Here is a 22745-nt window from a genome sequence, read left to right on the forward strand (position 1 = left end):
ACGGGCACTAAAATCCAAAGATAAATAGGCACATAAAAATGTATTTACTTCAACTACTTACTCGACTATTAACTATCACCTCTTTGGGTCACTCCCAAAGTTAGGTATCACTCATTATCTCTTACCTGTATACTAGCTCCACTGGGTATATATCTACCATCGTCTCCACCTCAGTAGAGGTACAGTATTTTGTACAATGATTGTACAATATTTTTTCAGCTCTTGGAAGACCACCTCGATCCCAAGAGAAAAACATCCACCCTCTCATTTCAACTCAGAATTCATACAATTTAGGGACACCTGTCTGGCTCAGTTGGAAGAGCATGCAAATATTGATCCTGGGGTCCTGAGTTCAAGCCCCACATTGGGTGTAGAGATTACTTAAATAAAGTTTAAAAAAAGAATTCATACAATTTATTGTCTCATATGTATTCTTACAAGGTCTTACATTTCTTTCTCTGAAATTTATATTCCATTCTTCTTCTCTATACTCATGTCCATCATGTTATCCTGTTGTTATCACATGTCCAAATCAGTTGATGGTCTCCTACTTGCTCTTCTTATCTTCAGTATCCTGAAGTCACATGTCTTTAAACTTCTCACTTGGGCAAACTTTCTCAAAACATTCTTTTTATTGGGCCAAATCCCTATGCAAGAATGTGTGATGGTGTCAGTGTGTATGTTTATACATATTATTTTTCATTATTCCCTAATATACAGATGACACCCTTAATAGTGGGTTTTGTATAATGCACTATGAATGCAATTTCTTCACATGACATATCTAAAACCTATTCCATTCATTTGGCTATGAAAATTGCATCTTATCACCCATGTATCTATCACATTTTTCCAATCCTTAAAGATCCAGGTTATGGCTTCTTTCTCCCATGATAGTCTATACCACTAAGATTTTCCCTTTGAAGTCCTTTCCCATTTGTTGTCAATGCTTACACGTGGAAAGTTAACTCCATCTAACAGCTTCAAGTGCCAAAGTTTCCCTTCATCTCCCTTGGGGACAAGGGTGAATTTTTGTATAACTTAAAACACATAGCCAGTGATGACTATATATCAAGTACTATTATCTATCAGCTTACATACTGATTTCCATTGAGTCTAGGGCCAACTCACTTGACTAGTTGTTAAGTATAGGTTGTCAAGTAGATTAATTATTTTTGGCTTTCATGCAGGGGTTAAATCCCAATAGGTGGGTACATCTTGTCATTTAGTTAGGATTTAAACTGTCCCTTCTATCCCTCTTCTCCCAAAAGTAGTTGATTGAACTAGGTGACCACTAAACTTTCTATTCCTGAGATTTCTTGATTCTGAAACTGGATGACTCATGGGAAAACAAATTTGAAGTGAAATCAGTTTGTATAAGGTTAAGAAGATCCATGCAGGGAAAGTTCTGAGGCAGGTTGCTGGAGAATTTGCAAAACAAACAATAAGAATAATAAAAATATATAAATAATATATAATTTTATATTATATATCCATCAGAAAGAAAGATAAAATGGTAGGTTAGCAAATTGCTAATAAGAATGATTATAAAGAGCTAGATTTATTATTCAATGTGAGCATTGGCCTAGTTATAAAAACCTGAGAGAAAAGGTTTAATGAAAGCATTTAAATATGCGATTCAAAATGATAGGTAAAGTCTAATTACTATTATAACACATTTGTGTTCTTTCAGAATTGTGTGTGCTTGAATCAATACTATCGTTTCAGAAGTTAAGAGAGTATGTTTTAGTAGGGATTCAATTCACTGGTACAGAATATAAATGACAAGTCATGTAGCTTATTAAAGTTCTGGGCTACTTTAATCGAGAGAGAATTGTGGGAACATTTTTCCAGGAATCTTAGAGGGTGTGGTGATAACTGGTAAGACCCCAGTTATAGCTTGTAGCACTAGACCCCGAAGAAGGCATGTGCTTTGAATAATTATATCTGGAAGCTGCCTCATTTTGGAACCAGAGAGTAGGGTGAAAAAAATGCAACAGAGCTTTTCTCTAAGGTCAGGGATTTTAGAAAACCAGTCCCTACTTGGCTGGCCTCATCCTAAAGCTGTAAAATTAAATTGGCTAGTGGAAATTGCTGGAAATAAAATGCCAGGGAATAGAATATCCATGCCTTCTTTTTCAGAATGTCTGTTTCCTCCATTTTAAACTGTAACACTGGGCCATACTTTGCCTTTCTTTCTCCCCTATTCCACCCTCCCTCCTCACCCTTCTCATTTCCTACAAAGGAACAGGTTTATATAAAGTTATCTATATAATTCTTAAATCTGTGGGGGAAAGTTAAAATCTTTGAAGGAAATGGCTTTTATCCCATGTAAAATTGATTCAAACCCATTTTGGGTCAACAGGAGATAAAAGCAAAGCATACCCTTGTGTATGTCCATCCTATGCATGGACATCCTGACAGTGATTTTGCGATAACTAGCATGGAAGATTCTTGGGATAGGTTTTAGAGACGGATGTCCAATGTAGGAATTACTGTTTGGTAATAAACATACTAGTAATAAGGTAATAAACAACCTCCCCGATGACTGAATACAATAGTCTACAAAGTGTCCTAACAGAGCACAATGTTATAGATAAAGCATTATTAATTTTTAAGGCTTTCTGGTATTTTTTATTTTTATTTATTTATTTATTTTTTTAATTTTTTTTTTCAACGTTTATCCATCTTTGGGACAGAGAGAGGATGAACGGGCGAGGGGCAGAGAGAGAGGGAGACACAGAATCGGAAACAGGCTCCAGGCTCTGAGCCATCAGCCCAGAGCCCAACGCGGGGCTCGAACTCACGGACTGAGAGATCGTGACCTGGCTGAAGTCGGACGCTTAACCGACTGCGCCACCCAGGCGCCCCATGGCTTTCTGGTATTTTTTATACCTAAGTTTCTTTGGGTATCTTCCAAGGGGAAGGAACACACACCCAATTCTGAACCAGCAAGTTTCTAGGGCAGTTTGGTTAGAATAAGCATCTTTTTCTGAGAGGAACAATTTCACCCATTTGGATGCGTGATTACCTTCTTTGTGGCTGGATTGATCTTCCCCCAGTGATAGGTGTTTGAGAGATCCTCTGTTAACTAGATTATAGGCTAGGAAAAAGACATAGGTTCTGACTGATAGATCCATGCAGGTAATTACTTACATAGCTAATGAAAGGCGATTAATGGAGAAAATCCTTGTATTCTATTGTAAATGAATCCTTAGAAAGAAAGGACACAAAGAACAGCTGGATTTCTTTAACAATAAACTTGAAACTAAAGAAATGAAAATATTAATAAACATACAATTTCTAACTTTTTCTGATGCCATTTCTTTTTTCTTCCTTAAGATGGCAGGTCTGCTGTGACCAAAGAAAATCTTTCTCTGAGAGTGACAGGAACACAGAGATTTAAACATTATATAAAGATTTTGGTCTGTCCTCAGATTGTTGTCATTTAGGTGCCCAAAGATTTTCCACTAGAACATATTTAGAAATTTCATTTTTAAATTTCTCCTCCAAGCTTTTAAAGTCCTTGGAAGTTTATACATATTCCTTTAAAATATGTTTAAGTCAAGCATTTTGCTACCAGATTTTCTATGGAAATTAACCATAATAACAAAGCATTAGGAACTTGTAGAGCAGAGGCCATGCCCTTACATGAAAATGCCTACTTTTACTTTATAAATACATGAAGAACACTGAAATGAGAAAAATTTTAAAAGATACGTATCTTCTCTTTTGAGTTGGGAGTTATCATATGGACACTTATTACCAGAATTTATTGACCCGGATATTACAGATTATCAGTATTATCCTCAAATTCAAAGAGCCATCCATAGGGGCTTTCTACACAAGCCTCTCTTTGGAGAAGTTCTAAAATGAAGGCAACTTTATAGAAAGTAGGCGGAAGTCAGTTGTCACAAATGCCTAGTGTGTTGTTTATGATCATTAGTAATGTCTGCTGATTTGCAAAGCATGTTAAGAGGCTTTGTGTAGAAACAGCCACATGGTGAGGAGCTGGAGTAGGTGTGATTGCATTCAGATATTAAATTATACTTTATAGTGTATCTGTAGGGTTGCATCAATCCAACAATATAACATTTGCGAAGCAAAAGTACTTTAATGTCTTCTCTAGGCAAGTAAATGGCAGAGCAAGTGTACATTATTCTCAACAGGGAAATTCAAGTATATTTTGCTGCTGCTGACGAAAAGATTAAATAAAAGAAATCCAATTTAAAATATCAGTGTTCCAGCACTAACCTGTAGTGAAAACAGAATTCTGAAATAGGAAATCTGTCACTGTCTGCAGGTATAGGGACTTCCACAATTTAAGACAGTAAAAAGATCATATCCTCCTTTATTTTTTAAAAAAGTTTTCAGCAACTACACTTTCACACTTGAACAACAGATGCTTCTGCCTCTAAGGATAGGAGTATCATTTTTTGAGCACTTACTAGGTGTAAGATACAAGCATTAGCATTTAATAGACATTGTGTAATTAAAAACCTCCTGATAGCCTTAAAGAGAACGTATTTTGTTAGGATTTTATGGAGGACAAAAGAAGAGCCACAGACTATCAACACATAACCCAGTGTTGCAAAGCTAGTAAATTGCAGAGCCCAAATTCAAGCCTCTGTCCCTCCAACTTCAAGGTGAAATGATGCTCTTATCCAGATGCTGCACTCACTTATGCCATAAAGGTGTATTCACCGCATCTAGCACTTTTTATATAACAAGCATCTTACGATTAATAACATTCTAGGGGAGTTTTTTTTTAAATGATTCTCTTCTGTGATTTAAAATAAAGTTACGGTAGCCAAAATATGACGGCCTTAATTTAGGAAATCCCCTTTAACAGTTTACTATTATTTAACAATGTTTCAGTGACAATAAACCAAACATAGGGGCAGGGGTAGAGAAAGAAATATAGCTTGTTTTCATTTTTCCTTTTAAAGTTACTAGTAACACTGCAATATTTTCTTATATATGTATGCAAATGTAGCCATACATTAACACTGAGGTTAATAACTAATCTATCTGTATTTTAATAATTTATAGTTGAAAAAGCTCCATGTTAGAAAAGATTTCATCAGTCTATATTATCTTTCAATTCCTAAAATAATCATTTTAAGTTCAGTTCTGCTCTTAAATATCTTGCACATTAACTTGGGAGTGATTTGGAAATGAACTTGCTCATCTCTAGATATTCATTTTGCAAAATATTTAGCTGTCCTATATATGTAAGGACATATTGAATTAGATGAATAATTTATTGCCTGGCCAACAAATGCAACCCAATTTACCAAACACAAAAACAAATAAGCAAAACAAAAACAAAAACTCGTCAAAACAATCTCCATAATGAGACTGCTAATTTGTTTCTTTAATACCTTAGTATCTCTTTCTCACTTTGTGGCAAATCAAATACAATCAGTTTGTGGTAAATGCTAATCAAAAGACACTAGAAATAGAATTCATCTGAATGTTTGCTTGCAACTTCCCTCATAGGCTATGTAACATTTATGTCTGGGTTATTAAGTATTCAACTTAACCTAAACCTTGTGGAGGACGCCATAAATGTTTTTCTCACCAATTTCTTACACAAAGCTGGAAACTCCAGCTTAAGTCAGGAGGTTGATTTCTCCTACACAAGAAACAGTATGATTCTTTTCACACCCCTGCCAGAGGCAATTATGGCTGTATTTAATTCCTGAATATACAGTTCTTTGAACTCTTATTCACAACCCCAGAAGGGAAAAATAATGTGCTTTGTGTCAAAATACAGTATCTACTTTCTCTTAAGACTTATTTTTTTTAGGGCAGCTTGAAGTTCAAAGAAACATTGAGGGGAGGGCACAGAGATTTCCCATATATTCCTTATCCCCACAGATACTCAGTTCTCCCATTATCAACATCTCTCACCACAGCGGTGCATTTGCTAACGATTGATGAACTTACACATCATAATGACTCAAAGACCACAGTTTACAGTTTCACTCTGGATTTCTTACTTTGAATAGGTATAGTGAAATGTATGACATGTATTCATCATTATGATATCATATAAGATATTTTCACTGCCCGAAAAATACTCTGTGCTCTACCTATTTAGCCATCCCTACCCACCAACCCCTAGCAACCACTGATCTTTTTACTGTACCACAGTTTTGCCTTCTCCAAAATTCTATGTATTTGGAATCATACAATATGCGGTCTTTCAAAAATTGTTTTGTTTATTTTAAGAGACAGAGAGAGAGAGAGAGAGAGTGCAAGTAAGCAGCGGAGGGACAGAGAGACAGGGGAAGAGAGAGAATCCCACGAAGGCTCAGCACAGAGCCCAACACAGGGCTCGAACTCAAGAAACTGTGAGATCATGACCTGAGCCAAAACCAAGAGTGGGACGCTTAACCGACTGAGCACCCAGGCACCCCCACTATGCGGTCTTTCAAATTGGCTTCTTTCACTTGGTAATATGCATTTAAGCTCCCTTCAAATGTTTTCATGGCTTGATAGCTCATTTATTTTTATCACTGAATGATATCCATTGTCTGAATGTGCCAGAGATTATGTATTTATTCATTTACTAAATAAAGGACATCTTGGTTGCTTCCAAGTATTGGCAATTATAAATTAAAGCTGCTATAAACATCCACGTGCAGGTATTTGTGTAGATATAAGTTTTCAGCTCCTTTAGGTAAACACCAAGGAGTGCAATTGTGGGAATTTATGGTAGGAGTATGTTTAGTTTTGTAAAATCTGACAAACTGTCTCCCAAACTGGCTGTACTATTTTGCATTTTTTACCAGCTATGAATGAGAGTTCCTGCTGCCTCACATCCTCGCCAACATTTGGTGTTGCCAGTGTTCCAGATTTTGACCATTCTAATAGGTATGTAGTGCCACTTTGTTGTTTTAACTTGCATTTCCCACAAATTGTATGGAGCACCTTTCCATATGCATATTTGCTGTATACCTTCTTTGGCGAGGTGTCTATCAAAGTCTTTGGCCTGGCTTTTAATAGGGTTGTTTGTTCCCTTGTTGTTGAGTTTAAGGGTTCTTTGTATATTTTTGGTCACTATCTTTTTAACAAATATATTTTTTCCAGTCTCTGACTTATTCTCTTGACATCGTGTTTTTTTTTTTAAGTTTATTTATTTTGAGAGAGACAGAGAAAGAGCGCACATGCGCTCATATGAGCAGGGGAGGGGCAGAGAGAATCCCAAGCAGGCTCTACACTGTCAGCACAGAGCCAGACTTAGGGCTTGGTCTCACAAACCATGAGGTCATGACCTGAGCCAAAATCAAGAGCCAGACACTTAACGAACTAAGCCACCCAGGTGCCCCAACATTGTCTTTTACAGAGCAGAAGTTTTAATTTTAACAAAGCCTGGTTTATCAATTTCTTTTATGTATAGTGTCTCTGGTATTGTATCTGAAAAGTCGTCACTATACCCAAGGTCATCTAGGTATTTTTCTATGTCATCTCCCAAAAGTTTTAGTTTTGCATTGGACGTTTAGGTTCATGATCCATTCCGAGTTAATTTTTGTGAAGGGTGTAAAATCTGTTATCTAGATTCCTTTTCTGAGTGTGGATGTCTAATTGTTCCAGTGCCATTTATTAAAAATACTATTTTTGCTCTATTGCATTGCCTTTGCTCCTATATCAAGGATCAGTTGGCTATAGTTATGTGTGTCAGTTTCTGGGCCTCCTATTAGTCTATTTGTCTATTCTTCAGCCAACATCACCTTGTCTTGATTACTGTAACTTTATAGTTAAAGCCAGTTAGTATCAACCTTCCAAGTTTGTTCTTCTCCTTCAGTAGGGGTTAGCTCTTCTGGATCTTTTGTCTCTCTATATAAACTCTGGAATGACTTTGTTGGATCCAAAAAATTACCTTCTGGGGATTTTGATTGGGATTGCATTGAATTTATCGATCAAATTTGGAAAACCGGACATCTTGATAATATTGAGTCTTCCTAACCAAGAACATAGAATATTTCTGCCTGTATTTATTCTTTGATTTCACTGATAAGAGTTTTTTTTACTTTTCCTCATATATATCATGTACATATTTTGTTAATTTATATCTAAATATTTCATTTGGAGGGATCCTAATATAAATGATATTGTGTTTTTAAGTTCAAATTACACTTGTTCTTCGCTGGTATATAGAAAAGCAAAGGACTTTTGTATATTAACCTTGTACCCTCCAACCTTGCTATAGTTGGTTACTAGTTTTGAGAGCTTTTCTGTCAATTCTTTTGGATTTTTTACATAAACAATCACATCATCTGCAATCAAAAATAGCTTTATTTCTTTTTCCCAATGTGCATATCTTTCTTTCTTTTCTTTTTTTTTTCTTACTGCATTAGTTAGAACCTGCAGTATAATGTTAAAAAGGAGTGACGGAGGAGTGCCTGGGTGGCTCAGTTGGTTAAGCATCTGACTTAGGCTCAGGTCATGATCTCATTGTTCATTAGTTCAAGCCCTGGATTGGGCTCTGCACTAACACTGCAGAGCCTGCTTGGGATTCTCTCTCTCCCTCTCTCTCTCTCTGCCCCTCTCCCACTTGTGTTCTCTCTCTCAAATAAAAATAAGAAATAAACTTAAAAAAAAAAAGGAGTGATGGAGATGACATCTTTATCTTGTACTTGATCTTAATGGGGAGAGCTGGGTTTGTCACTATTACGATGTTAGCTGCAGGTGTTTTGTAAATATTCCTTGTCAAGTTGAGGTAGTTCCCCTCTCTCCCTAGTAAACTGAGAATTCTTATCACAAATGGCTGTTAGATTTTGTAAAATGTTTTTTTCCCTGCATTTATTGATGTGATCATGTGACTTTTCTTCTTTTGCCTGTTGATATAATGAATCACATTAATTGATTTTTGAATGTTGAACCAGCCTAGCATATCTGGGATAAATCCCACATGATATATAACTCTTATAGACATAGTCAGATTTTATTTGCTAATAGTTTTTGAGAAATTTTGCATTGTGGTCATGAGAAATATTTATGTATAATTTTCTTTTCTGATAATGACTTTGTCTGGTTTTGGCATTAGGGTAATGTTGGCTCCATAGAATAAGTTAAAAACTATTCCCTCCATCCTCTGAAAGAGATCATGAGGAATTGATACAGTTTTATTCTTTATTGTTTCGTAAAACTTACCACTGAACCCATATGGGCCTCATGCTCTCTATTTTGGAAGGTTTTAATTATTGATCCAATTTCTTTAACAGATTTTGCTCAGATTGTTTATTTCTTCTTGGATGAGTTGTGGCAAATTGTGTCTTTCAAGGAATTGATTCAAGTCATCTAGATTATCAAATTTGTGGCATAGAGTTAGTTGTTCATAGTATTTCTTTATTGCCATTTTCATGTTGAAAGGATCCATGGTGATCATCCCTCTTTCAGTTCTGATATTAGTAATCTGTGTCCTCTCTTTTTTCCTTAATTAGTCTGGCTAGAGGCTTATTGATTTTAGTGGTCTTTGCCAAGAACCACCTTTTGGTTTTATTGATTTATATCAATATAAACTGATATCCTGTTTTCAATTTTATTAATTTCTGCTCTAATTCTCATTATTTCTTTTCTTCTACTCACTTGGAATTTAATTTGTTCAACTTCTACTAGTTTAATAAAGTGTAAACTTAGATTATTGGTTTCAACTTTTTTCTAACATAGGCATTCAATGCTCTAAATTTCCCTCTAAGCATTGCTTTCACTGCATCCCACAACTTTTTTTTTTTTTTGGAGTTTTGGAGGTGTAAGTGAATTTTTATCAGAAAGGAAAGTTGTCAACTTAAAACAGCAGCAAATAAAAAATTAATAAGAAAACTTCCGGGGCGCCTGGGTGGCTCTCGGTTAAGCGTCCGACTTCGACTCAGCTCAGATCTCACTCTCCGTGAGTTCGAGCCCTGTGTCGGGCTCTGTGCTGACTGCTCAGAGCCTGGAGCCTGTTTCAGATTCTGTGTCTCCCTTTCTCTCTGACCCTCCCCTGTTCATGCTTTGTCTCTCTCTGTCTCAAAAATAAATAAACGTTAAAAAATTTAAAAAAAAGAAAAAAAAAAGAAAACTTCCTATTATCACAGATACACAAGACCTCCATCATATACAATAAGGGAGGCATTTCGATTTGTGACCCTCACCCCAGGAATGCCAAATGCTTTTCCTTTCAATCTAATACTTCTGGATTCCTACCAAAAAGGAATACAGTAAGGGCATGGAAAAGTTTCTTACTGAAAGGAAACCCCCCCAAAGAAGAGTAAGGAAGGGAATGTAGAAATTAAGAAGTCATGTAGAACACTTTTTAAATTGTAATGAACTACATTTTCATATCTTCACAGTAATACAAATCATAGTCACTTGCAGAACTGGTTCAGATTACTTAAATACCAGGTACATTTTTAGTCCTCTACATAAGTGTTTGGAAGTTACTTATGTTTGTATGAAATGAAGCTACTAATACATTTCTACAGCAGTAACTGCATACCAGGAATGCCAAGACAAACACAAATCAAGGAGCGGAGTTTTCCCAAAGCGGCAGTGTGAAAGGACTGTAAACAGTTGATTCCATACACGTGAATGGGTTTCTTTGCTACAATAAGACCAAATGGAATAAGGAATGGAGATGTGCAAAAGGTTTCTTGAAGGGAAGAACAATGACACCTGTATGCGTTTAGTTTTCTGTCCCTTTGGCCACGTCACATTCTCCCCCTGCGCCGTCTGATGTTCATAATGTTAGGTGGTCTCTAAGCAACTGCATGACCAGGGTGCTATCTTTGTATAAGTCTTCACTCAGTATATCAAGTTGTACAATGGCCTCATCGAAAGCTGTTTTAGCCAGTGTGCAGGCAAGCTCTGGGTTATTAAGAATCTCATAGTACAGTACAGAAAAGTTATGGGCCAGCCCAGGTGGATTGGGTGTGTGGGTTGCATCTCTTTCTTGCTCATATCAAAAGCCTCTTGATAAGCTCCTTGGGGATTATCTATAGTTTGTTTTCCACCGTCACTACATGCAACTTTGGCAAGGAACCGCAAGTAGTCTCCCTTCATTTTCAAATAGAAGACCTTACTCTCTGGGTTAGTTGCATTGGCTATTAAATACTTACCCAGCACCATGGTGTAGGTGGACCTCAGTTCAGATTCCACTTTCTCCCAATAGACCTTATTCAGCTACAACTGTTTGTCAGAGATGTTTGTCATGAGATTTTCTGCTTCATGCTCCAGATGACCTTCGGGATGGCCCTGCCGCCCTGGACCACGTTCTTGAAGAGCATGTTGCACTGCTCTCTGGACAGCTCGGCTCCCTGCTCCATCACGGCCTTCATGCAGGTGGTCATGTCATCGTAGTGCTCAGCCTCCTGGGCCACCTTTGCTTTCTGGATCAACTCTGTTTTCTTCATGCGGACAGGGAGAGGAGAGCAAGGGCGAGCATCAACATGGATTGGCCTGAGGTGGGTCCGCGAAGGGCCTTCCCGTCTCCATGGCCTTAGCTGTGGTGTGACTCTTACCACTCTGGCTTTTAACTTCTTAGCCCAGCACCCTCCCGTCTCTTGCGTCTCACAGATTTTGCTACATTGTGTTTTTGTTTTCATTTAGTTCAAAATATTTTTAAATTTCTCTTGAGATCTGTTCTCTGACCCATGTGTTATTTGATAATGTGTTCTTTAATCTTTAAGTATCTGGGGATTTTCCAGTTATCCTTCTGTTATTGATTTGAAGTTTAATCCCGCTGTGGTCTGAGAGCTAACACTATACGATTGTTATTCGTTTGGATTTGTTAAGGTGTGCTTTATAGATCAAAATGTGCTCTATCTTGGTGAATATTCCATGGGAACCTGAGAAGAATGAGTGTTCTGTTGTTGGATGAAGTAGTCCATAGATATCCATTATATCCAGTTGATTGGTACATGTTGTTGAGCTCAGCTATGTCCTTAACTGATTTTCTTCCCCGCTAGATCTGTCCATTTATGATATAGAGGTGTTGAAGTCTCCTACTATGATAGTGGATTCATCCACTTAATGAGTATATATGTTAATGATTCTTATTGGTCTTCTATACTTTTGACTCACAACTGTTTGTATAATGATGCATAATTATCTTACAGCTGACACTTCTAACTCCAAATATATGTGTAATAGATTAATATTTCAAGGTTTTATTTTGACATTTTATTTTTGTTATGGTAAAACTGAAGGTTTTTAAAAATTTAAAGTAAAAATTGAAAGTACCTTTTTTTGGTAATTTACCTTGAGATTTCACCAGCAGAAAAAAAGGAAGGCCTTAGTTTTATTTTTCATACTTGCCATCTTTATAAATTTTTTTTTTCAACGTTTATTTATTTTTGGGACAGAGAGAGACAGAGCATGAACGGGGGAGGGGCAGAGAGAGAGGGAGACACAGAATCGGAAACAGGCTCCAGGCTCTGAGCCATCAGCCTAGAGCCCGACGCGGGGCTCGAACTCACGGACCGCGAGATCGTGACCTGGTTGAAGTCGGACGCTTAACCGACTGCGCCACCCAGGTGCCCCCATACTTGCCATCTTTGATGTCACCAAATCTACTTATGAATGAGAACTACAAAGACAATCTCAAGCCAAGACAATTCTTTGGCTCATATCATTCTACTTGGCATGGACCTTTAGTTCCTGTCACTCATTTCCTATATTTATAAAGACTAACTGAAAATGTTTCCCTCTTCTTTCTACCTATGCTTTGAATTAGCAGGTGACTTCTCGGCTCATACAGGCCCTTGTATTTATTCTTATTACATATATATATATATATATATATATATATATATACACACACACACACATATATATGTACATATCTATAATACTTACTGAATTTGTTTATGCTCAAATAAATTCAATATATTTAATATTAAGAAGGCTTTTATACCATCAGTAAAGCCCTCAAAACCCACAAATACTGAATGTCTAAAGCAGTGTACAATTTTGCCAAGTTTTCTTTTTGTCCCCATTCCAAAGGTTTGATAGTCTCCCAATCTCATACTTAAATTCCTTTTGGTTTTACACTTTGTTGATGTAATACCTTAACAGTGTTTCTGCCAATGAATTTGCTACATAAAGAAATTACCAAGAAAGTCTGTAGTTGAGGTCATTTCTTATAAGGTATGGGCAAAAGGGATGGACGCTACCAAAGGAAGTGCCCCAAATAGAATATAGACATCATGCCATGGTTTGCAATAGTAACAGCAAACATTATATTCATGGCTAGAAAAAAGATAAGTTCATTTGAAGTTTAATATATTTGCTTCCTTTCTTGCTCTTTATCAGTAGTTCTAAAAGTTAAACATTTTCACACTACTTCTGCAATATATAAGTAGACTTTAAAGAAGAACTGAAGAAAGAAAGGAAAATTCTACTTAATAGTGCAATGTTGGCAACCAATAGCAAGTTCTCTAATTTTTGACAAGTGTTTAAGTTGTGGGCGGTTGCTCCAAATATAAGCTTAGCCCATGGATATGCTCTTCTGTTATTTACTTTTTAAAACAAAGTGACTCTAAATTGGGCATCAGCTGATTAAATGGTAACACTTTTTGACATAGTGAGCCTGTAGATTACAGCAGCACAGAGCATAAGCCATGGGGCCAAGTGATCTGGATTTGCTTATCTGTAAAAGGAAGACAACCACAGTACTTTCTGCACAGGAGCTTCTAGGGATTACAGGGGTTCATGTTGTGGAAGGTGTGCTGAACAGTGTGTGGAAAATATTGAGTGCTCGGTAACTGCTGACTCTCCTTTTGAATGCTTCAAGTGGTACAAGTTAGGAAGCAAGGAGGAGAGAGAGTCAATACTGTCAGACCTAGTGCTATGCAACATGGAGGTGTTCCAATCAATCTCTACACGGGGACGTTTCATTCTGCTAATAAAGCCTGAAATAATCATGAAGACAGGTTGCCAATTGTTGCAGGAGAGATTATTTTGGATTATGCATGTGGGCCTGGTATAATCAATCACAAGGGACCGCATAAGAGATGGAAAGAGGGATCAGAGTCAGAGAAGGCAACGTGGTGATGCAAGAAGAATCAGAGAGAGAGAAACCTGAAGATGCTACAATTGTCTTTGAACATGAGGAAGTAGTCATGAGCCGTGGAATGCAAGATGCCCTTAGAAGCTAGAAAAGTCAAGAAAGCATCCTTTCTCCTAGAGCCTCTATAAGAAACAGTCCTGCTGACACCTTCATTTTAGTCTTTCTGGCCTCTAGATCCATAAAATCACAAATTTATATTGTTTGAATCCATTGAATTTGTGGTAAATTATTACAGCTTCGGTGGGAAACTGATACAATTGGACATACAAGGACAGAAGCTTGCATGCACACATTTTTATACAAACACACACACACACACACACACACACACACACACACAGAATGATGAGGGCTATTGCATCACTGAGTAATGCAGGTCGCCAATTCTTTGGTAGGAAATAGCTAAGATCGTACCCACTGTATATTCTTTGCACGTTGTTCTAAGTGTGTAGGATAAAATGAAAAACTCTTTCACCCTCATCACCAAAGTGGCCTGTTTATTTTCACCAGGTCACTAGTTTGAAAAAAAAACAAACAATGAATTACAACAATAGCCTATGATGGGTGCACAATTCCTGAGCAGTGAACCATGTTTCCAGTTTTCTAAGTACGTATTGGACTTCAGGGTCCGCAAAGCCAGAGATCGTGTTTTACTCCTCTTTCTACCCCTAACACCTAGCACATATTATGTCACTGAATAAGGTCTCATTCAAAGTTTGTTGCACTCAATTGAACAAGGTAATAAAAGTAAACAGTATTTCTTATAGAAAATTTTGGTTCCATTATTCTTAGTATGATAAATGTTTTCTTCCCTGTGTATGCCTATCTGTGTACGTGTGAATGCATATGTGTGTGCACTCTCTGTCTGCAGATGATGTTTGTGGGTTTTTTCTTCTGTAGTAGTGAAGGATTTCTCGCTTTATGACGATATTTCACATTCATTTGATGCCTGACCAGAAATACAAGTGAGGCCTCTGTTCAGGATTTAGGGGAAAGAAAAACAAACTGCTTTTCAACAGAATCTTGCTCACACAGTGCCCAGAACAGTGTACTGATATCGATGCTTATTATAAACTATATGAGATTATATGATGATGGTGATGGCATTGATGATAAAATAAAATTAGTCCTCTGTTATTTCTTACTAGAGTGTCTGTGAACGAAAATTGAAAGGCCAAATGTTAGAAGTGAAAAAAAAAATCTCATGAATTAAAAAAAAGGATTGATTACATGCATTAATGTTCGGCTAATATATATTCTAATCCACACTAAACCCCGGAGCACAAATGCCTGGGTTATTAGAGACACATGCCGGTAAACTGTTCATGATTATTGTCTGGTGATCTAGCTGCCCAAATAGCTCTAAAGTGGAATGTAACAAATGAGATTAGCCTTCTCATCTGAGTGCTAAATATCGCATTGCTATCCACAGCAGCCAAGGAAAACTCCAGCTCCCCTACTTCTGGGCATGAAGAGGAGATAGACTCAATCCAAAGCATTTACATTTTTAGTGCATCACTTCTTTCTACTAAGAACTGTCTAACTGCTGTCTCATTTTCTCCATTAAAATCCCAGTTCTGGTCACTCTATCCTGTCGTCAGCAATAAGCAAGTAATTAATCAAACCCCAAGGAAGAGTTAAAAGGGGTCCCTTTATAAGCCTGTGTCTGTGGTGTAATTATAGGTCTTCTCTATGCTGCCATTTTTCTTGAGCCCTCTGTACTCACATATGTGCAGGGACCATACCTGTCATCATGAAGAAGCTGGAACAGGTTTCTGAAAGGATTCCAGGACATTCTGCCCTCCCAGACCTTTTCTCTGTTGCCCTTCTTGAAATTCTGCTTTGTTCCTCCTTATATCCTTTCTTCCTATCCTTTTGAATACAGCAGGATAAAACATTCTCTAGGTGTCATAGCCTCTTCTGGGCCGCAATATTCTGGAACAAAAATTCTAAGGAAAGAATTGGGGCTGCTGTTGCTATTTTTTGTTTGCATTTAAACCAGTTGTATAATAAGGTATTATCCAAATAGCTTGAATACAGATCTATAAGCCACTAAAAATAGTGGGAAAAAATTAGAAAAAGCTTGTTTCAAAAAGACAAAAATAAAGCACAGCACAAAGAAGAGTGGATAAAGTGGTAGTCAAACATAAGAAATCCTGTTTTGGCCTTGTAATCTCGATTGACAATTTTTTAAGCTAAAACATATGTGGGGGAGCTGGGGAGGGAGTGCGGAACTAACAATAGTTTATTCATTTTGAACACTGAAATGTAGGTATGGCTGAAGAAAGTTAACTAAGACCTGCAGTCAAAGACGATCAGAATGAATCAACCTATGTGGCAGAAAGCAGGCAGATGGCCCCAATCATATCAGCCCCACCCCCACCCTCTGCTCTCATAGTTATGTGCCCGTTCGTTTTTAGTCTTCCCTTATTTCTTCATCTAACTAGCCTGATGTGGAGCACAGTGCCAATGGAATTATTTTGCCACATTTTTTTATTTACAAAAGCTAATGAACATTCGGTACAGTACTCTCTAGAGAACTGAAAAACAAAACAACAACTAGTATTTATGTGTTAAAATAACCATCGAACATATTTAGAGGAAAAGACATTTTTAAAAATTCAATTAAGACATTTCCATTTCCATCTGGGGAGTCTGGATGGCTCAGTTGCCTGAGCTTTCAGTCTCCTGACTTGGGCTTAGGTCTCACGATTTGTGGGATCCAGCAGGACGGAGCCTGCTTGGGATTCCCTCTCTCCCTTTCTCTCTGCCCCTCCCCTGCTCGTGCATGCACACACTCTTTCTCTCTCTCAAAATAAATAAACTTAAAAAAATCATTTCTATATTAGCAATATTTCTTAACATAGTTATATAGGCACATGTATACAATATGCAATTCATGTATATTCAATACTTTTTAAAGCTATATAAGAGATTAAGTGCTAGGCATGGTCTCAGCCTGCATCTCTCTCCATTCTACTCCATGAGCATGTGTTCCAATATCAATGGGAACATGTTGCCCCCAGAGGATGAATCTAATGTTGAAATTACTCATTTTTTTATAAAGCATGGCCCCTACATACCATCCAACTGCTTTTTGGGGGACTCAGTGATGAATCAGTGGTTAATATTCTAGCAGAACTTTCAAAAGAACTGTGAAGAGGGCAAGGTAGCTCCTAGAATAGCTCAGGATGGTCACTCTATTTCCCCTGGGACTCAGTGGGCTCCACTGATAAGGCTCTTGCACAAACTCCCTTCCCAGAATTTCCCATGTGTCTCCATGTTCCCACAGACCCATGTAAAACAATTTCTGGATGTACTAAAGGACCACTGGGAAGGAGCTGGGGCCACAGAAATGGGTAGGAGGCTGGACTGGCTCCCTGGCCTGAAATATTCAGCTTCCCTTCCACGTCGTGGTCTACATCAGGACAGCTGTTGGGAAAGCTCCTCTGATCCTGCAAAGCAGGGACAGCAGTGAGAGAGTGATTAAGGGAGACGTTTCCAAGCTGCATCACTCACTTTTCTTTGTAGCTCTTTAGTTTTTCAGTATTTTTACTCCATTTATCAGAAAAAAGTATATACTGTGGGTGTGCCATGATGAAATTTGTTCTAATCCTCAGATATTTCTAAAAAGACTGCTTAAAGGCCAGCTACGAAAGATGCATGAAGGTCACTGTAGAATGTCAGCACAGTCAACTAAAGAGTAAACATCTTCCCTATGATGGACCGCTGCAAAGGCCATACATAATTAACCATAGATGCTTCACCTGCTGGGTGAAGTTGGGACAGTAGGGGAAGATCATCATTCTGAGTGCCTTCATGGCATTGAGTGGAATCACTTCTCCTCCCAGGAACAGCTGGAGAACAAATTCTGACTTTGCTTATGGGAAAAAGGTCAATGCCAAAGTCCAAGGGGTCTACAGATACATGTGGTCAGAGCAAGTGGCAAATGCCTTCATGAACTGAACTGGTAGTTTGGCAGAATGACAGAAACTGAGTGACTAAGGAAGAGGGGGTGCAAAGAAGGTAAATACATGGCTCGGAGAACTTTGAAGACGTTCTTGGCCTGAAGAACCATATGCAAGGTCAGAGCTCAGCTCCAGAAGAGGTCATCATGACACAGTTTTGTGATCTCAGATGTGGATCTGGATGTACTAGTCCCAAACTTCTGGAAATATAGGAGTGGACAAAACCACAGTGAAAGAGGGATGAAGGATCCAATCAGATGTAAAGGGGTCGCAACTAAAATAGTAATTCTTGGCAGAAAAGTTTGACTCTTTTGAGTTTGATGAATCGGCAGAGAGGTTCCTAGAGAGCCCCCATAGAAAAGTTCCAGAACCCCATGGACTCCGGGGACCATGCAGGTACTGAAAATGAGGGAAGGAGGCCACGGATAGGTGGTGGTATCTGAGACGAGCTGGAGAGCTCACGCCTGTCTAGAGGTGGCAGCCTTTTTGCTGGTCCAGCAGAGTTTTGTCCACAATTGGCAGATTGTGTTCCTCTCAAGAGAAGAAGCTTATACCTAGATGTGAAAGCTTCTGTTCTGTTTTTTTCTTTTTTAATGGTTATTTATGCAGTTTTGAAAACAAACACACAAATACTATTATCTCTCCAATGCTGTGCAGGAGAAATAAATCACCTACCCAGGATAAATGTTGAAAAAGGGTCACCATCTTGCTATCTCATTCCTACTTGCAAAGGGTGTTATCTTTGTTCGGGAGACTGAGTAGAGCCTGAGTCAGTGGGTGCCTGGCAGGAGACTGTCAGAACATCAGCCACTCCTTCAGCAACCTCAAGTCTGGCTCTGTGCTGTTGTTGTGTGGTGCCCTCCGCGGAGACCCAGCAGTGCATTTGTCAGTTTTGCCTACATCCCTATTTCTTTTCGGGCAACTGTTTAATCCACATTGTGTGCAAATAATGTTGGTAGGAGAATAAGTCAAACCACGTCAGCCTCCTCTTACGAAAAGCCAGATAGCTTCTTCCACCAGACCCTATCACTCACCCTCTCATTGCCCCCGAACAAGTAAAGGGTGGATACGTTACCTAAACCTGGCTAGTTCAACTTTCTGTCCTGAGATTTTGCATTTCAGTAATGTAAGGATAATAAACAAACACGCGAAACCAATTAAATAAACAAGCAAACAAACAAACAACCATTGAGTGCTAGTGAAGTTATGGAATGATCTCTTCTGCAAAAACCTTTGGTAACTGATCTCTGCCTTTCTCCTGGTTCTTTAGCCTTCTCTTCCAGTTATACTCTTCAAAAAAGAGAGAGAGAGAGAAAGAAATCCCTGTTTGATCCAGGTCCCCAGGTCCCCAGAGTTGATTTCAGTTGCCTGCCACCAAAGAGTCCTCGCCACTCTCCTCCCCAGTGGAATCAACAGAACAGTGGAGAAAAGGAGGATACTCCAGCCAGAATCCTACTGATCCTTTGGTAGGTGTGCTCTTGTGTGCTTATCAGCATGGTCTCCAGCCTTCTCTAAGGATGCTGCTGTGCAATTTCCGCCTCATATTGTCGGCAGAGAGGCTTTCCCTGAGAACAAACTAGGCTCTGCCAAAGCACTTCACAAAATGGAACCTCTCCAGACGGACTTGTAAAGAAATGAAAAAAAATGCAGGAGGATTAAGAAAGGTGACAAGGGGCAGGAAAACATCTCATATCCTGCCCATCTCTGCTTCTTTCTCTGACCTCTGAGAAACTCGGCATCAACCAGTCAGTGAACCTCACAGGGAGTATTTACAACAGTTATTACAACCTTGGGTTTTGCAGGGATTGACTGGAGTTCAAATTCCAGATTTGCCACTTACTGGCTTTGAGCCCCAGGTAAGATACTTCATATCTGAAGCCATTTTTCTCATCAATAAAGAAGGAAAATAATTTCCATTGCATCTCACTAAGATTCTGAGAATTGGAAGACATGATGTTTATAAGTGCTTACCATAGGGTCCAGAACATGATAAAGGATAATAAATTAACATGCAATAGCATGTGAGCTCCATGATATTGACAGCCTATATAAAGTAGTCAAGTACAGAGCTAAAAATTAAAGGTTCAGAGAAAATTATAGCCCATTTTACAAGCTCAATCTAGTAGAATCATTCCCACATTCATTCATTAAATGGTGGAGAAAGAGGCTAACTAAAAAAACTTCTCCTGGAGCAAGAACAAACCTTATTTGGTAGTTAAGGACTTGTTACTCAGAATCTACTCACAGTGTATCATTTTATTATGTTAGTTTCAGAATTAAATTTTTAAATAAATCACTTTAATAATTAACATGTTACAGCTGTAATTCGTGAATTTGGTTAAAGAGAATATACTAAGGTGTTTCTGAAACTTAGCTAAATATAATCACCTAGGGACCTCTTAAAATGACGGATACGCAGGCCTCACCCCAGAGTAATCAAATCAAAATCTTTGGGGTAGGACCCACGCATTAGGATTTTAAAAGCTCCCCAGGTGTTACCAGTATAGATCCTAAGCCAAGAACCTCTACATCAGGGTGAGAAAAGAGAAAATATATTCACTGTATTATAGAGAAAGTAGGAAATTTCAGGTATCTATGAGAAATAAAAGTAATTTTTAAAAAAAGTAACCTGAGGGGCACCTGGGTGGCTCAGTTGGTTAGGTGTCTGACTTAACCAACTTAAGTGATTAACTGAGCTTAAATGATCTAAGCTCAGGTCATGATCCTACAGTTCATGAGTTTGAGTCCCGCATCGGGCTTATGCTGATAGCAGGGAGCCTGCTTAGGATTCTGTCTCTCTTTTTCTCTGCCCCTCCTCCTCATGTGTTCTCCCACCCCCTACTCTCAAAAATAAATAAACTTAAAAAAAATAATAACTGTAACCTGTTTTTGGATTACAAATTTTAGATTGTTCTAAAATCAGTAGGACGAGCCACAGAAAAGTGATGATACATGGAAAGCGTTATTGTAATATGATAGTATGGACATTCTACAAACATCTGTGCTAGCCAGGTTGTAATGGTAAATACAAAGCTGAAATGCAATTAAACTTGTCTACAAAACACAACTATGACTTTGATTCAGTAATTTATAGTTTCCCTCTGTTTGAAAATCAAATCTAACTAAATATTCATAATGGTAGCCTTTCCCCTTCACTTAAAATCAGGGTTTCTCAATTGTAGCATTGTGGACATTGGAGGCCAGATAATTCTGGTGGGGGCTGTCCTGTGCATTGTAGGATATTTAGCAGCATCCCTGGCTTCTCCCAGTTAGATGCCAGCATCACCACCACCCCTAGTTCTGACAGCCAAAATGTCTCCTGACGTTACCTTATGTTCCCTGGGGGCAAAATCTTGCTGGTTAAGAACCAGTGTGTTGAACGGACTACCACACACATGAGACTTCAATCAATATTTGCCCTAACTGGTTCCATTTAAACACATTTCCTGGATTCTAAATGGGGAATAAGGAAACAAAGACTGATTTCAATTTAAACAACGTTTACTTCAAAAAAAGTTATAGGAGAATTTAAAGACAATGTTAGAACCAAGCTCTTCTAAGGAAGAAGACTGCAGGCTTGGCATGGAGTATCTCTGTAAGAAACAACACGGATTGTAGGGAGAAGAAAAATCGTGTGGTATGTGGTCTAGATCTGAATGGCTGTGAGAGCTACAGTAGGAGAGATACTTTGCTCAGTTCAGCTCACCTCAGTCCAACCACATGGCTCTTCAGTGATCAGGCCGTCCATATGCCTATGTTACAGTGCAGCCGTAATATTATCCTTTTGACCTCATAGTTATGTCAAATTTTAGCTATAGCTGGTGTGGATTGTTCACCTCATTCCAATAAACACACAATGAATATCTATTAAGTGCCAAGAATTATACTAAGTGCTAGGAATGCCAACACGAATACAAAATATTTCTGAACTTTAAAGATTTCCCATTCTATCAGAATGAGAGCACAATTTACAGCTTAAAATCTCTACCATTGTGTAATTTTTAAAATATGAAATGTAAAGGTTATTAAAAAGACATGAGGATCTAATCAATCTTGTGGCAACTGGATTTAGCGATGATATTTATCTGGGCGATGAGGTTGGACTCTGAGGGAAGTGCTAACCTTTGCTGATCACCTATTTGTTATGTTCCAAATAGCGATTCATTTTTGTTCTCACGATAATAGTGCAAAGTGATATGATTATCTCTGTTTTAAAGAGAGAACATTCAGACACAGAGAAGCCAACTGGCTTATCTAAGATCACTCAGAATTTCAACCTGTATCTTTCCTATATCAAACCCCATGCATTTAAAAATTTCTGTATTTGGAATTAACTGCAAACATGCAGAGAGTGACAAAAATAAGAAAGTATATAAATACCCATTACCAATACCAATACCCTTTACCTAAACCCATCTCTTTTTTTTTTTAATTTCTTTTCATTTGAGAGAGAGAGAGGGAGAGAAAGAGAGAGAGAGGGAGAGACAGAGAGACAGAGAGCGAGCAGGGGAGAGGGGCAGAGAGAGAGAATCCTAGGCAGAGCATGGAGCCTGACACGATGTGGGTCTCCATCCCATGACCCCAGGATCATGACCTGAGCCAAAATCAACAGTTGGACGCTCAACCAACTGAACCACCCAGGTGTCCCCAGACTCACCTCTCACTAACAGCTTGCCTCATTTGCTTGGCCATGCTCTTTCTCTCTCTCTTTATATGTACTA

General features: G+C 38.3%; 1 pseudogene; it reads right to left on the minus strand.

The window, feature by feature from the left end:
* Positions 1-10525: 10525 nt before the first annotated feature.
* On the minus strand, positions 10526-11563 carry LOC121029161 (14-3-3 protein theta-like; annotated as a pseudogene).
* Between the last annotated feature and the right edge of the window lie 11182 nt (positions 11564-22745).

The sequence above is a fragment of the Herpailurus yagouaroundi genome, unplaced genomic scaffold (assembly GCF_014898765.1).
Source record: "Herpailurus yagouaroundi ecotype Mexico unplaced genomic scaffold, PumYag 139, whole genome shotgun sequence".
NCBI lineage: Eukaryota > Metazoa > Chordata > Mammalia > Carnivora > Felidae > Herpailurus > Herpailurus yagouaroundi.